Here is a 16,462-nt window from a genome sequence, read left to right on the forward strand (position 1 = left end):
ATAGAAAGTTAGCTGGAAGGGAAAAGTGTGGAAGAAAAAGGTGCGCAAGCCGCAGGGATGACCGGAGTCTGGAGAGGATTGTCAGGAAAAGGCCATTCAAAAGTGTGGGGGAACTTCACAAGCAGTGGACCGAGGCTGGAGTTAGTACATCAAGAGCCACCACACACAGACGGATCCTGCAAATGGGCTTCAAATGTCGTATTCCTCTTATCAAGCCGCTCCTGAACAACAAACAACGTCAGAAGCGTCTTACCAGGGCTAAAGACAAAAAGAACTGGTCTGTTGCTCAGTGGTCCAAAGTCCTCTTTTCCGATGAGAGCAAATTTTGCATCTCATTTGGAAACCAAGGTCCCAGAGTCTGGAGGAAGAATGGAGATGCACACAATCCAGGATGCATGAAGTCCAGTGTGAAGTTTCCTCAGTCTGTGTTGGTTTGGGGAGCCATGTCATCTGCTGGTGTTGGTCCACTGTGCTTTATTGAGTCCAGAGTCAACGCAGCTGTTTATCAGGAGATTTTAGAACACTTCGTGGTTCCTTCAGCAGACAAGCTGAAGATGCTGACTTCATTTTCCAACAGGATATGGCACCTGCCCACACTGCCAAAAGTACCAAAACCTGGTTAAATAACCATCAGATAACGGTGCTTGATTGGCCAGGAAACTCGCCAGACCTGAACCCCATAGAGATTTTATGGGGCATTGCCAAGAGAAAGATGAGAGACATGAGACCGAACAACAAAGCATCCTGGTCTTCCATAACACTTGAGCAGTGCCACAGGCTGATAGCATCCATGCCACGCTGCATTGAGGCAGTAATTCATGCAAAAGGGGCCCAAACCAAGTACTAAGTACATATGCAAGATTAAACCTTTCAGAGGGCCAATATTTCTCTGTTTAAAATCCCCTTTCTATTAATTGTATGTGATATTCTAATTTTTGGAGATTTTCAATTTGAGGTTTTCATAAGTTGTAAGCCATAATCATCAAAATTATATCAAATGAAGGCTTGAAATATCTTGAGTTGCATGTTATGAACCTATGTCATACATTAGTTTCACCTTGTAATTCTAATTGCTGGAATAAACGAACCTTTGCACGATATTCTAATTTTTTGAGTTTCACCTGTATGTCCTAACTGAATGCAGAGTACGACAAAGTAGGACACTGTATATCAAACATACACACTTAAATTATGTTTAAACATGAGGGAGAGCTGAGCAGAGCTGGAGAAGCTCCAAATCAAATACTACCAACAGCTGTAGCCTGAAGTACTAAGCAGGTTATCAACTGGATCAGCTGACTCGGGGTTTTCTTATCTGAGATGTTAATTATAAGCAACATCGTCAGAACCGTGAATGAAGTACTTCATATGATATGAGAAGAAACTCTGAGCTGATACCTGACATCCAAAAGTGATATTCAGCAAGGTTAATTTCCAATTATTAAAGTCAGGCTAAAGATATAAAAAGTAAATAAATAGAGGAATTATTATTACGTTTTTTACTGAATGAGTATTTCTGCACTTTTTTTGCTGCTTTTAGGATGATGACTCAGTTTTTCCACTGATCTGATTGGTCAGTAGTTTGGTTGTTGACAGGGTTTGATCTGATCCTCTAAAGTTAGGAGTTCAGGGTCAGTTACCATGGTGATTTACCATGGTAAGAAGTGACTCACTGTCGTTGGATTGAAAACCCAGAGTTTAACTCATCCGCAAAGATGTTCAGTATAGTTACAACATATATGTATGTATACAGTGTGTGTGTGTGTGTGTGTCTCTGTGTGTGTGTATTAATAACATACGTATGATATGTATTAAAGTTTAACTGGGAGAATGTGACTCCTGAAATTAACCCAACATCACAATCAATCTTTAGTCGAGCACAAATCTGATTACAGATAAATTTAATTTCCTTCTGTCATTGAGTTACTCACAGGCGCCATTCGTCATTTCAAACAGTGAAAGTGATAGATAAGAAAGTGAAGCCACTATTTTACTGTTTTGTTCACTGATCTCTGCTAATAAGAAAGAGAGAGAGAGAGAGAGAGAGAGAGAGAGAGAGAGAGAGAGAGGGGGGAAGTTCAAAGATGCAGTAGGTTTGTCGGGGTTGAAGCATTTGTCACATTCAGTGGCTGATTTTTTTCAGTCTGAACACATATCGTCACCTTCCTAAAATAATGGCCTAAGTCATGTTTTGACAAAAATGTTTTTTTTGCCTAAATCACCCCCTCATGATGCTGGCCACCTCTGGTAAAATCGCCTGAATCCTCAGTTGAGGGGAACATGCAATTCTACCCCCGGTTGTATAATGGCCTATGTCAAAAGTGTGACTCTTTTGTTGAGTTTTTTGTGTTTCCTGAAAAACCTGAAAAAATGACTTAGGCCATTATTTTAAGAGGGTGTCGATATGTAAGTTTTTCTGTTGTTGGATTCAGTGGATTCAGACATACATTCCTCTGACGTAGTGCAGCTTTAACTCACTGCCTTTACCAAACAGTTCCCTGTTAACCGGCTGCATCAGAGAGAAGTCTAAGAAGTGCTTCTCTTGTAAAAAACCAATTCCATTTCCTCCTCTAAAAATACCTCATCTCTTTTTAAAAGGTCACTGGTTATATTGTGAGATAAACCTCCACGGCTGTGTGATGTAATCCTGCGGGTCGGCTCAGTCTTTGTCTCCAGTCTGTGTTTGGTCTGGAAGGCAGGAAGGTTTTTATGAGGTGCGCCGCCGGACCGGAGAAATGGTCCAGAACTAACGTGCGCACTGAGGCAGAGCTGCTTTCAAAGGGTTAACAGCAGCAGCGATGACGGAGAGCCGCGCGCCTCACTGCAGTGTTTCTAAGAGACGAGCTCTCGGGTTGACCTGTGGCCCGCGGGGGGCGTTCACTGAGCAGGTATAAGAGCTACAGAAAAACACACACCCACCAGGGATTGCTTTTCAATTTACCAGTGATTCAGCCCCCTGATGTTTCCCCTCGCAGTCAAAACAGTCGAAAACTGGTGAAAACCCTTTTTATTTATTTTTTTAGCCAAATCCATCCTCCTTTGGGACCTCATGGCTTTGGTTTTTGGTTGAGCTTATTAGTTAAATTGTACCCAGGAGCCTCTGGGAAGCTGCTGGTTTGTTTGATCTGCTGGAATGTGGAAGATGTTTGGTACAAGGGTTCTCAGCTGAGTGATCTGACGTTTAAAACGCATCCTAACTTTGTGTTGTCTGTTAGGTGTGCTGCGTCTGCAGGTAGAAGGAGCTCCAGGGAAATTCATCAGGCTTATGTCACACTTCACACAAGTTTATTTTATTTGCTTTCAACTATAGATTAGTAGAAACTCATAGAGAGTTTTCTATGTTATTACCAGGGGAAATGTAACCTGTGATGATTTGATTGTCTGTATTTTTCTGTTTTGCTGAAGATGATGAAACTGTTTTTGGACACACTGGACACAAATGGCATCTAATCCTTGAACCTCTGAGTGGGTGTTTCCCACAGCATCTGGTGAGTCACAGCTGAGAGCTGGTGTTGCTAGGAGATGTGCTGTCGTGGTGCACTGACTAGAGAATATCTGACTGTACATTATACGACCACGTCTTTTTTCTCTTTTGTTAAAATAAACCTGGGCCATACTCGGGCCACATGCGTGTGTTCTTCATGACCCAGTATACACCCTGTTCCATGGCCTGTATACAGCATGTTTGTCAGATGCTACTTCCACATCTGAACCAATTCTGGCACACACACATAAAAATCTTCCAGCTGCCAGCCGACACTGGAGGATAACAGCTGGAATCTGCCCAGGTGTGGGCCAGACTCGGGCCGAGGACCCAGGCTTATCTTAGGCCAGAAGTTTCATCTTTCCCTTTACAACACTTAACATTTGGGATGCAGGTTTAGATTGTGTTCCAGTCAGAAAGTGGAAGTTAGTTAGCCTAGCTTGCCAATGTTAACACTGATTACTAGACATTACTAGACATTTGTTTTACCTCATGTTATATCAACACCTGCTGACTCACTAACAGCTCCTTTACACCCTGGGCTTGGTTTGTTTTGTAATTCAAATCACAGAGAAGGTATGGAGTCATGCTACCAATCAAATTACAGTACCAACATTCTCAGTCGCGACCAGAAATCTGTTTGTCCTGCGGTAATGTGCGATTTGCATTTAGCAAAAATTCATTTTAATTCCATGTTAATTTCCACCTGGACTTTAAAATCATCATTTCAGCACAGAAGAGAAAATGGCTATTGATTACCTCATGTTCTGTGGAAAATACCTGACTTGGTATGTTGTTATTTGAAATCTCTATTTAGCCATAGAACTGCAGCCAGAGTCACTTTGTCATAAGCCTGAGCTTTCAGAGTTGGCTGTTTTTGGGGTCATATCCTGTTGTGGTTTTTTCCTCTTGAGGTTAAACCTTTATTCTCTTGGAATGGGACATCTGCATTTTCAAGCATTTTTATATCATAAAGGTCCAACAAATCCTCCAACCTAAACAACCGTTGAATTTCTCAACTCTTACAACTCACAAGAAACGTACTGGACCTTTGGTGCTACGGTTAAATTAATAAACATGGGTAAAAGAAACGATGAGAAACGGGACAGCTGTCTCCTGTGTCAAAGTCCTGTGTTTTGTCGACCCATCCTTCCGCCCTGACCTCCTCCCTACACACACTTTGTCGCTCTCTGTACAGTCCCACTTCCTTCTTTGCTCCTGTAATAATTACTATAGTTGCAAGACATTGCATAATAATACAACGTAACTATGGGTTGATATAAGCTGTTAAGGGCCACCCATAGACTGTAAATAAAGATGGACGTAGCCTCTGTGACGTCACCCACAGGTTTCCTGAGGAGCGGGTTTGAATCTCAGAGTGTGCTGCTCCACTGTTGGGTTCTTGGCAGTGTCTGACTCCGCCCCTTACTCCCAGCTCATCCAAAAATGGGCAAAGGGGTGGGGCCAAGACTTTGGTGCATGCCGGTTTAATAACCGTGACAAGCATATGTTCTCTTTAGCTTCGTTAGACCAGCTGGACATCTTGCTCGAAGGTAACCCAAGGCTAAACTATTGGCTAGCTGGTTAGCTAGTGAACAAACTAAGCTAACAACCCGGGTATGGTGAGCACATATATATATATATTTGACAGCGTTTAAGTCATACACTTATCAGTATTAAATTATTGTCTCATCAGACTTACTGTGACACTCTGCTGTAACTGTAGCTTTTACCTAATGTAGAATTCTTAGCTTGTTTGTGCAGATCTCATTTAGTCCTTTAGTCAAGGTAACGTTCCTGGGTGCAAAGAAACACTGTAGATTTTTAATTGAAGTATTTACCATCCTGTTCAATGACACGCTTTTAAAACGGTGATTGACGTTCCAGGCTCCAGTGCTGACAGTGTGCTAATGATGCAGTGTGTGGAGAAGCACTAGCCTCAGGCCATTGACCAGCGATCACACAAACATGCTGACTGGATCACAGGCGGAGATCATGTTCCTGCTGCGCAGCAGTAGATGATTCAGAGGAAGGAAGATTGTAATTACACTGTGGTTTTCTACCTCAGCTGGAGAAACATCCTCCTCTGAGACATAACTGATACGCACCGGTCCAGCTCCAGATTGAACACCTCTCAGGTGTTCGGACCGAAAACAGCTCAGCGTGCAAGAAACACAAGGTGCTGGGTTGATGTGGGCAAGACGATGAGGGGAGATCCAGAGAGTTCAGTTTGACCAATAGATGCACAAAAAAAAAAAACACACTTTCTGGAACTTTTATTTCATAGGCAAAAACACTGAAGAGTAAGTGATGCTGTGGGTAACTGCTGCTGCTCTATTAGCATTCACTACCAACAGGAATATAAGTTTAATAATCTTCTTCAGGTGGGAGGAGATTCACTAGTTGGATATTATAACAATATGTGAGACTGTCAGTATGATATTGTAAAATTAAAAAAATTATTATTATTATCAAAATAATCTGAGGGGCCAAATATTATTGCTGACAGGCCAGCTTTGGCCCAGCTTTGGCCCAGCTTTGGCCCAGCTTTGGCCCAGTTTTTAAAATACCTGATGGAAACTATAGCCAATACAATTAAAGTGAGTTTTAAAAAAAACAAAAACAATTTTGTTCCTTTGACACATTTACCAGGAGAGTGGATGTGAGTCCTGAACGTCACTGGGACACTGTGGAAGTTTCATACCTGCTCGTTATCCAGCACTAAAATAACACAGAGCAGAAAAACCTCCTCAGTCTGCGTTTCTGCCTCTTGTGTTTATTTTCCCCTTTGCACCATGACTTATTAACCCTTTCCAACAGATAAGCTTGATCAGTAACCTCAGCAGCACAGATGCTGATTGGTCCACGTCTTGTTTTTCAGTTTTCATTCCATCCAATCATTTGTAGATGTTAACCACTAAAATAATTTCTGTACAGCTTTATTAGTTTATAGACGTCTTTAACAGGTGAACGTGATGTTAATCAGGTGACAACATCAGTGATCACTATGATAATGATTATATTAGGCCCGTCGTCAAGACTTGGGAGAACGCAAGAGTCAAACACCTTGTTCATTTTCATTTTCTGTGTGATTTGAATAAAGTTGTGTGAGATTCAGTTTCTATTTCATTATCACCTTTGTTTCTATGGTCATAATTATTTCACATTCATGTGACAGGTTGTCCTGAAACAATATAACTTACTTTTGTATTACAGGGTTGATGTTATACTATTATTATTACATGAGGAGACCAGGAGAACCAAGAACAGTAAAACATGGCTAAGACCTGGGCATGTTAATAATTAATGTACAGTGTTGTTAAGAATAGTTCAATAAATATATATTGCTACCTGATAAATAGAAGGATTAAAATAGACCCAGTGATTAGTGATTCATATCGTCCAGTACTTCCAATGATGGGCCTCAGAACTCCTGATCAATCACCTTTTAATGGTCACACAAAAAAACAACCTGATCAAATTATGAACAGTGAAAAGTGAGTATTTGCTTATTTCTGTAGCTGAACACTGGTGAGTGAGGGAGATGAGGAAACAGACTGCATATGTGACTGTAAATGATTGATTAACTCTCCTGAACCTCTGAAGCCTTTGTGGTGTGTCAGTGTTTCTGTCTCATCACTGCTCCGTTCTTCTATAAAGTGCAGGGCTTCCTGAGTCAGGTTATATAATCCTCCGCTGTCAGATCAACCATCTGTTCTCGACGTGTCGCTCACTCTGTCTGCTCTGAATTTTTGCTGCGCAGAAAGATTCATGACAACTACTGATCAAAAAGTTGGTATGGACAGTCATGGTCCCCAGAGGATGATACGCAGTTCTCACACCAGACGTTTGGTGAAACTGAGAACATTAACAATGACTGGTGGTGTTTATGTTGGCTCAAGTAAATGAAACATCAGTTTTACCAGTTTCCGTTCGATATATTTATTTTTTTCAAATTATGCATCAAATTGATGCATCTTATTTTTTTAGGACTGAAAAAGTTGTGCAAAAAATGTGTTATTCCTGTGTGGACTACAGCTGTGGTTCCAAACCTGTGGGCCAGGGCCTCCTGGTGGGCTGCGAAGGTGTTGCAAGTGGGCTGACAAATCATTTGCAAAACAGCAATTTTGGTGGAAAAATGTAATAATATGAAAAAAGAAAAAAAATATAAGTACTATTTGGCCTCTGTATAGTTATTGGGTTGGATGTGCGCCACTAGCATTTTTTATATTTTCGAATGGGATATGAGTTGGAAAAGATTGAGAACGACGGGTATACAGCGTGTCCAGATTATTTGGATCCAGTTATGGATCAGACTCTTCTGAGCTGCGACTGTTCCCTAATTCACCTGTGCCTGTTGATTGTGTTTGGACGAGACCCAAGTCTGATATTCCCACACAGACGGCTAGCTAGCATTAGCTATCCAGCTAGGGACAGACTGAACACAGCGGAGTTGGACACTGTTTCGTCATTGTAACCACTGTAACCAGAGGTAACACCAACAGGTTATTATGACCCATAGTTGCATTTTGTTGCTAGGCAACATCTAGTGGTCGTAGTAATGATGACAGGAGCAAAGGGAAAAGTGAGGTGACGTAGTATAAAGAGAGACAGAGTCCACGTCAGGAGGAGGTTGTGGTGGATGGATGAATATGACACAGGAGAGTGTTGTTCCATTCCCATGTGAAACTACCAGTTTATGTTGTTTCTATTATCCATTACCATTTGACAAAGTTAACCATGTTGTTTTTATTGTAACCATGACAACAAAGATCATCTAATGTTGAGGAAGTACTTATTTTAACCCAAATCACAATCTTTTCCTAAACCTAAAGATAAACGCACACCTGCGTCTGAGATACACAGGTCTGAGGGACACAGGTCTGAGGGACACACAGGTCTGAGGGACACAGGTCAGGGATTCACAGGTCTGAGGGACACAGGTCTGAGGGACACAGGTCTGAGGGACACAGGTCTGAGGGACACACAGGTCTGAGGGACACAGGTCTGAGGGACACAGGTCTGAGGGACACACAGGTCTGGGATTCACAGGTCTGAGGGACACACAGGTCTGAGGGACACAGGTCTGAGGGACACACAGGTCTGAGGGACACAGGTCTGAGGGACACAGGTCTGAGATACACAGGTCTGAGATACACAGGTCTGAGATACACAGGTCTGAGATACACAGGTCTGAGGGACACAGGTCTGAGGGACACAGGTCTGAGATACACAGGTCTGAGATACACAGGTCTGAGGGACACAGGTCTGAGGGACACAGGTCTGAGATACAGGTCTACATCTATGACACCAAACAGGTAGGAGTCTCGGAGACCAGAGGAGATGGGGCCTCTCTGTGAACTCTGCAGTTATGTAACACCTCTGGATGGTGCTGCACTGCAGTCTGAAGGGAAGCCCCTGTAATAGCTGCGAGATGAATATTTCAATAAAAGAGCTCTCCTTTTATTTTTTTCACATGCACTCTGGCTGCATTCAGACATGAACTGAACAGTGGTACTCGGTCTGATTGTGACATACAGTGGCACATAGGAACTCAAAAACAACACTAACCCGACTCATTAGAGTTTCTAGGGGAACATCTTCCTCTCGGTGTCTGTCGTCTCTTGACGCTGCGTTCAAAGTGAATGTGGGATTTTGCGGAGGTGGTTCCAGAACATCTGCTGTTTTTATCAGGGGGAGAGAAGAAGTCGTCTTCTTGGCTGTAACTGGCACTACTCCGAGCTGGTTCACCCTCAGCACTGATGTGGTACGAAAAGGTGTCCTCTACTCTCCATGTCATTTTATTCAAACACTGGACTGAAAGCAGAAGTAAAAAAAAAACTATTCTCATGTAATACAGGCTGATAAAGGTAAAGACCTTGTATGTGTCTAAAGCAATTCTTCTCAAAATCTTTTACATTAAGGACCCTCAACTGACACATATATGCCTTCAATGTTGTTGCATTGCAGGCACATAATAAATGATTCCCCTTGGTCTGGGGGACCCCTAAGAACCCCCTCAAGTACCCCTGGGGGTCCCCGGACTCCACTTTGAGAACTACCGGTCTGCCTGGTTAACAAATTGAGAAAAATAACAGTTTGTAACTAATCTGTATGGTAGATGAATAAGTCTGAAACCAAGGGAACTATATGCTTTGAAGTTTGCAGTGACGCCTGTGGGTAATCCAGTCTCCCTCCAAACCACAACCCCTGTGCCAATGTGTTTGAGGATTCGTGTCTGTTAATAAACTGGATCCAGTAGCAGAGAAACGTCTGCTATAAAGAGCTGGGGTGGGCGAAAACATCTCAGGCATTATTGTGCCAATAAACCCCTGTCCTAAAGTCTTCAACTGTGGGTGGTAACTCCGGCAGACCGCTGGTTGGTGTAATATTTACTGGGTGTATAGTGGTTACCATAGCTGCCGTTTGTGTGTGTGTGTGTGTGTGTGTGTGTGTGTGTGTGTGTGTGTGTGTGTGTGTGTGTGTGTGTGTGTGTGTGTGTGTGTGTGTGTGTGTGTGTGTGTGTGTGTGTGTGTGTGTGTGTGTGTGTGTGTGTGTGTGTGTGTGTGTGTGTGTGTGTGAATGGTTCTGATTCTGCCTCTGCAGCAGGCAGTGAGGAGGCTCAGGTGTCCAGGCCCTTCACCTGCTCGTCCGTGCACACGGCTGTGAGATGTGAGGGACTCTTTGTTTTGCTGGTAATGTTTGTTGAAAGAGCTGTAGTGAATAAAACGCATGCCGTGTGGTCACCACTACCTCCGTCAGAATGGTTGACGTATTTTATGGATCATAGGAGTGCGAAAAAAAAGAATAAATCTGTAAAACATTAAGAAAATAAATGTCGAAATAAAAGCAGGAATAAATAAGTAAATAAAAATGTGGAAATATAAAGAAAAATAAAAGAATTAAAAAAAAAAAATGCTTTTACCTCAGTGCTTTTGCTTTTCCTTGAAGCACCAAGCTGTGGGTAAGTCTGCATCTACTTCCTGCTGTCCACACTAAAAGGAAAAAAAGTGTGCAGGTATACTTCTCAGCCTGGACAGGACAGCAGGCCCAGTTGAATGACAGCTTGGCCCTTCAAAGAATAGCAGAAGCAACAAGGAAAAACAAAAGTAATAGGGAAAAACAAATGCAATAGGGGAAAAATAAAGGCAAAAGGTAAAAGCATTTTTTAAATTTTTATATATTTCCCTTTTATATTTCCACATTTTTAAATTTACCTATTTATTCCTGTTTCTATTTCCATATGTATTTTCTTATTCTTTTACAGATTTATTCTTTTTTATGGCCCTCCTATGACTCCATAGTTTTTGTGGAGTTGAGCCATAAAGCAAAGACACACTGACGCCACACATCCCAACAAAAAAAAAAAAAAAAATCCCTCTCTGCCCGTCAACCTAATTGCCACTTAATTATATTTGCCTCCTTCTGTACCCTCCCCTCCACCTCTGTGCTGAGAGAAATGCAATAAAACACATCATTCAGGTTCCAGTCAAAAGGCGGCCGCACTCAGCTGGTCCTCTGTGTTTGCATGGCAAGCAAATGAAATCAACCCGAGCTCTCAGAGAAGTCAGACACGTCTTATCTTAGACAAACTGAACTCAGACATGAAGGAACAACAGGTAAAGAATAACATCCCATGTTTGCTCACTGAGCATGAATCACTCTTTACTCAGTGTTAAATTCCCCCAGATTTGTTTGGTCTCAAACAGGAAATGTGTGTTGCACATGTTTCATGTTGGAGCCCCTTCAGACAGTCGCCTGTATGATGATGCTGCTGGTCTGGAGGCACCTGTGTTTCGAGTGTGTCATTTGAGAAAGCTTAGAGCAATGGAGATGAATGAAAGATTATGAAACAGTATAGGTGTATAGGTACAGGTGACTGTACTGGGGTGAAGTCTGACTGTCTTTCAGTGGCTCAGCCAAAGTCCAGACTAATACCCCAGAGAACATCTGTTCAGAGACCTGAAGATGACAGTTCACAGACACTTAATCTGACTTGAGAGGATCTGTCAGGAAGAATGAGATAAACTGCACAAATCCAGGTGAGCAAAGGTTGAAGACTACAACTGCTGCCAAAGGAGCTTCTACAAAGTCCTGAATCAAAGGTCCATATAGTCTAAAGGTAGATGTCCATGTGTTGTTTGATTATAAAGCAGGTCTAGGTTCTATATTAATACTGTGAAAGTATCAAATCTATGGGGCTAAAACAGTGACAGTAAAATGTTAACATCGAAAATAAATTTGGCGTTAAAAATACAAAGCCTCAGTCCACAGAGAAATGCACACAGCCTGTATTCAGAAACTGACCCTTAACACCAGCTGTCAGGACTTCTGGAACTTTGTGATGTCACAACAAAGCAGTCACCACTCTCAGCCACGCCCCAAGCCCCGCCCACCTTGATTCACCATCCAACCTTGCAGGATTTGGTTTCTCTGAGTGTTTACCTGAAATCTGCTATAATTTTATTTGATCACTCTGAAAACAGTCAGCCAATCAGAGGAGATGCTCAGAGCCTCCTCTCTAAGGTTCTAAATACTTTGTAAATAAGAGATTTCAGTTTTTAATTTTTTTATAAATTTGTAATATATATGTGTATATATATACTTTGTCATTATGGATTACTGAGAGTAGATTGATGCAAAAAGGATTTAGGGCTGAACAAAAAAAAATCATGCGGTTATTTTGACATGAGTCGTGATTATAGTGGGAATGGTAATTTTTTCATCTCACTTTCACTGGAAAAAAATCTAAAAATGATGATGTGATTTTTGTCGGGTCTTGTACCAAACAAACGCGTGTCCTCATACCTGGAGGATATGATTCACAGGCCGAGGGCGTCTCTGTAGCACCACAGTGCTTCATTTATTTTACCTTCATCAGAAGAATTTGCAGCTCCTGCAGTTTGGATGTTGCACTTGGCTACACTGAGATGTCAGTAATATTTCAGATGAATTGTTCAGTTCTAGTTTTATCCATTTGCCATTAAATTTGAAGTGAGCAGAAAGTGAAGAGTCTGAATACTGTCCGAACACCCTGTACACAAAGCACCCAACTAATGAGGTGGTACATACAGAGGTCACACAGAGGTCTCATTAGGACTCTAGCATCAATGCTTCCTGTTTGACTGCAGTGATGATCACAGACTCATTACAAATACATATGATGATTAATGGCCACTTTATAAGCTGTTACTTAATTAGTCGCAGAGGGGAAACACACGGTCAGACTTGTGTAATAAAGCCAGCCACAACTTTTAAAAGAAGCCCATTATGTGCAGTAAGAGTAATGCCATCAGCTGATGTAATGTTTCCAAGTGTGTTATCCACAGCGGAGCTCGGAGCTCTGGCGGAGGACGACTGCTGAGCGCACGGCGTCTATGGCAAACAGCAGCTTCAGTGTGTTTGACGCTTTTATGACAGATGAGGTCACAGTGTCCGTACGAGCTCACGTACCTCAGCGTGTCTTCATGAATGGACTACATTATAAACCGTGGTGATTTATTTCATGCAAGTGGCCGAGAGAGAGAGAGAGAGAGCAGTCTTTTTACGTAGTCACCGGTTGGCTGCCTGCTCCGGTCTCACAGAGCGGATGCTGTTAGTCCTCCAGCAGCTTCTTTCACACTGTGCTGTTGGGTTTTTCCTTTACGCAAACACTTCTAATAATTTATATAGCACTTTAACAAAGTTACAAAGTGCCAGATAAAAGGTCAAAGAGCCTGAGCATAGTAAAAGAGTACAGCAGCATAAATACAAACATCATATATCAACATTTTTGCTAAATGATCCGACAGTAAGTGAAGAGAGGCGATAAAATATGTAAAAACAATCATTTGGGATAAAACAATATAAATAAAACAGGTATCAGACATTACCAAAGGCTAAGAGAAAGAAATGTGTTTTAAGAAGAGATTTAAAGGAAGTTAAAGAGTTACAGCGTCTGATTTCAGTCTGGAGAGAGTCCCGGAGTGTCGGGGCTGTAATAGCGAACGGCTGCTCACCGTTCAGTCTCAAACCCTGACCTTGGGGTGACCAGCACGCCTCATTCTACAGACCTCAATTCTTGGTCGGACACATGTCAACAAATCGGAGATGTAATTTGGGGGAAAAGCCATTTAAAGGCTTCAAAGTCAGCAATAAAAGTTTCAATTCCACTCTGAAATTTTAACAGGGAGCCAGTGTAGGGAGGCCGGCACTGGAGTAATATGATTGTACCTGTTTGTTATGAGCTGCAGACGGTGGATGGAGGCCTGGCTGGAACATGATACCTGAATAAAGTGCTTCACAATAATCACGCCGAGAGTAGATAAATGCATGTGCGTCTTTTTGTAGGTCAGTGGTTTATAGAAATGATCCTGAGCTGGTAAAAACAGGACTGAACCACATGTTTGACTTGATTAGCTAAACGTAGGTTAGCCTCAGATATCACCCGGAGACTGATATAGTCACAGAGGTCACCAAGACAAAGCAAGACGCATCCCAGCAACACACAGCATACACTGCAGGGCCTGAACTGGGCCCTGCAGAGACCGGCTTCTCATGGTTCTCAGAACTCTAACCCTGGACCAGCACCGCGCTCAGTGAAGAGCCTGTGCTCATTAAGTATATTAAATTCAATTTGATTGTTATTCGTAGGAGAAACAGTATATTCTCATCTTTACTAATGGTATGCATCTAAACATAAAGTAATTATAATTCGGAGATACTTGTATTGTACTTGAGTAGCTACTTAGTACTTCTACTCCACCAGATTTCAGGCTGATATTGTACTTTTTACTGCATTACATTAATCTGGCAGCTGCTTGTAGTCATTAGATTTCTGGTTGAGTCCCAGAGAGGTGGAGTTCTCTGATATAGCATTAAAAGAAAAGAGAAATCATTAGTCTGTTTTGTGCTCTGGCCTGTTGAAGCTTGTATTAATGGAACTAAAGCCAACAGGATTTTCCCTTTTATGTTGTTTCATCATTGTTCTTTGAGCAGCCTTTTCATTTCTTCCTCCTTTTCCCTCAGGCTTCGTCTCTCACTTCTCCTCCATCATCTCCTCTTCTTGTCATCCCCTTTCTGTTTTCTCTCCTCCCTCCCTTCTCTGCCACCTCCCTGTGTCTGCTGTGACAAAGATTCATGCATTAAAGCCTCAGCTACGCCTCCTGAATACCAACCCAACTCCAGCATTCTCTGAGAACAGAGGGGCAAATTCTCTGTGTTTGAGGCATTTCCCTGTGACTCAGGACAGACCGACGGGGCACAGTGACAAATGAGTGGCTGAGGACTCCAACCTGGAAGCCCCCCACCCCCCCACAGAGAGCAATATTTCCTACTCTACCTGTGTGTTTTTTTTACTGTCTTTCCCATCAGGCCTCAGTAACACGGTCGTGATTCCACTGGAGGAGGAAACGATCAATATCATTACAGCAGACAGAGTTAGCCCCCACTGCCTCCAGTGAGCCATACTGGACATAAAGATGAATAACAGCTGACATTGCTACCATGGTAACCCCTCCAGAGCCCCTCCCAGCCTCTCTGTAGTTGCCATCCCCCCCGTATGTCTGCTGTGTGCACTGTGGTGCAGCAGAGTCAGTCCGGACTGAGCAGACTTCAGTCAACAGTGAACATGCTGCAGCCCCCCTCCTTTATTTTGACCTGTCATTATTATACCTGTTGGTATGATTCAAAACTGGTTTCACAGCCTCGTTCTAGACCAGACAGGCCTCTGACAGTGGGTCTGGGCTGGTCCCTCCTCTGTCCATGTTGGACATGCTCAAACTGTCCCTGTGCCATTCTTTCCTTTCTTGATGCAAACCTTTGTCTTAAATTCACACCTTCATCATCATCAACATCCAATTCACCCAAATACTTTTTTTTAAAATGTGAATTTTTGCACTTTATATTCATGACATGCTCTATGTAAAAAGACTATTAATGTTCCAAACTCACAATTTTATCAATAAAGCAATCATCAAGGTCTGAAGTATTTTCTGACGGAGTTTGAGGATGATCCTACCATGAGTAAATCAAATTGTAAAACATGATATTTCCTGTTGCCACTCAGTGGCGCTATGAGTATAACTGAATATTGGCATGTAGATGTGTTCAGGTCGGCACTTCAAACATATAGAGTTTGGGGCATTTTGGACAACATGTGCTTGAGTTTATAACAACTTCCTTTTTCATGGCAGAATCGCAAAAATTGCAGCGGGCCGGCCGTCCAACGAAAAGTTTTCACAATAAAGCGAGCCGTTTTGCCACACCCATGGGTAAGACCCATAAAACATGTACATTTACACCAGGCCTGAAACGTGTGCAAAGCTTTGGAGCATGTTTAGGCCCTGAAAAAGCCAATTCATTTTTATACACCAGGAAAATCCACACTAACGAAACACACCCTTGCTGTTCGGGCCCTAAATCTGTTCTATACGCTGTTAGGAAGGGCGATAAAATCAGTGTCAAGATATTGATAAGAGCACTTTTCCAAAATGCTGTCATACTATTAGAATTACCGTGGAGTCATTTGTCGGTTACCAAGGTGTTTTGGGATCAGAGCTCCTCTCAGTGTGTGTGGGCATCCACTGACGTCTCCCTCATGGCACAGTCAGGTGGAAATTTGCTTCACATAGGTTGAACAGTGCAGGACAAATATTTGCTCTTTTTTCACTTCACGAGTTCGTCCTGATGGAACACTGACACTTGACCTTTGTCTACAGTCTTGTTTTAAAACAGAAATAACTTGAGTAGAAAAGAAGGGAGGGATGCTTCACTGTGCTGTACTGCTCCCAGCCCCGCCCCCCCCCCCCCCCCCCCCCCCCCGCTTTTGGCCACACCATGAGTTCATTTTGCCAAGTGGATTGAGGCGCACTGTGCACGCTGTAGTGTAAGAGGAGTAAGTGGAAACACCTGTGAGGTTGTACAGGGTGTACTTTCCTAAAAATACCTAAACGTGTTGTGAGATTTCTTTTTTTTTTCTTTAATTATCCTCCAAATCTA

The 16,462-nt window shown here is 42.4% G+C and overlaps 1 protein-coding gene across 3 annotated transcripts in view; it reads left to right on the top strand.

The window, feature by feature from the left end:
* The window catches only part of clmna (calmin a), a 52,310-nt gene that overhangs the window by 13,003 nt on the left and 22,845 nt on the right, over nt 1–16,462 (top strand). The window lies entirely within an intron of this gene.

This window comes from Seriola aureovittata, chromosome 13, assembly GCF_021018895.1.
Source record: "Seriola aureovittata isolate HTS-2021-v1 ecotype China chromosome 13, ASM2101889v1, whole genome shotgun sequence".
Taxonomy (NCBI): Eukaryota; Metazoa; Chordata; class Actinopteri; order Carangiformes; family Carangidae; genus Seriola; species Seriola aureovittata.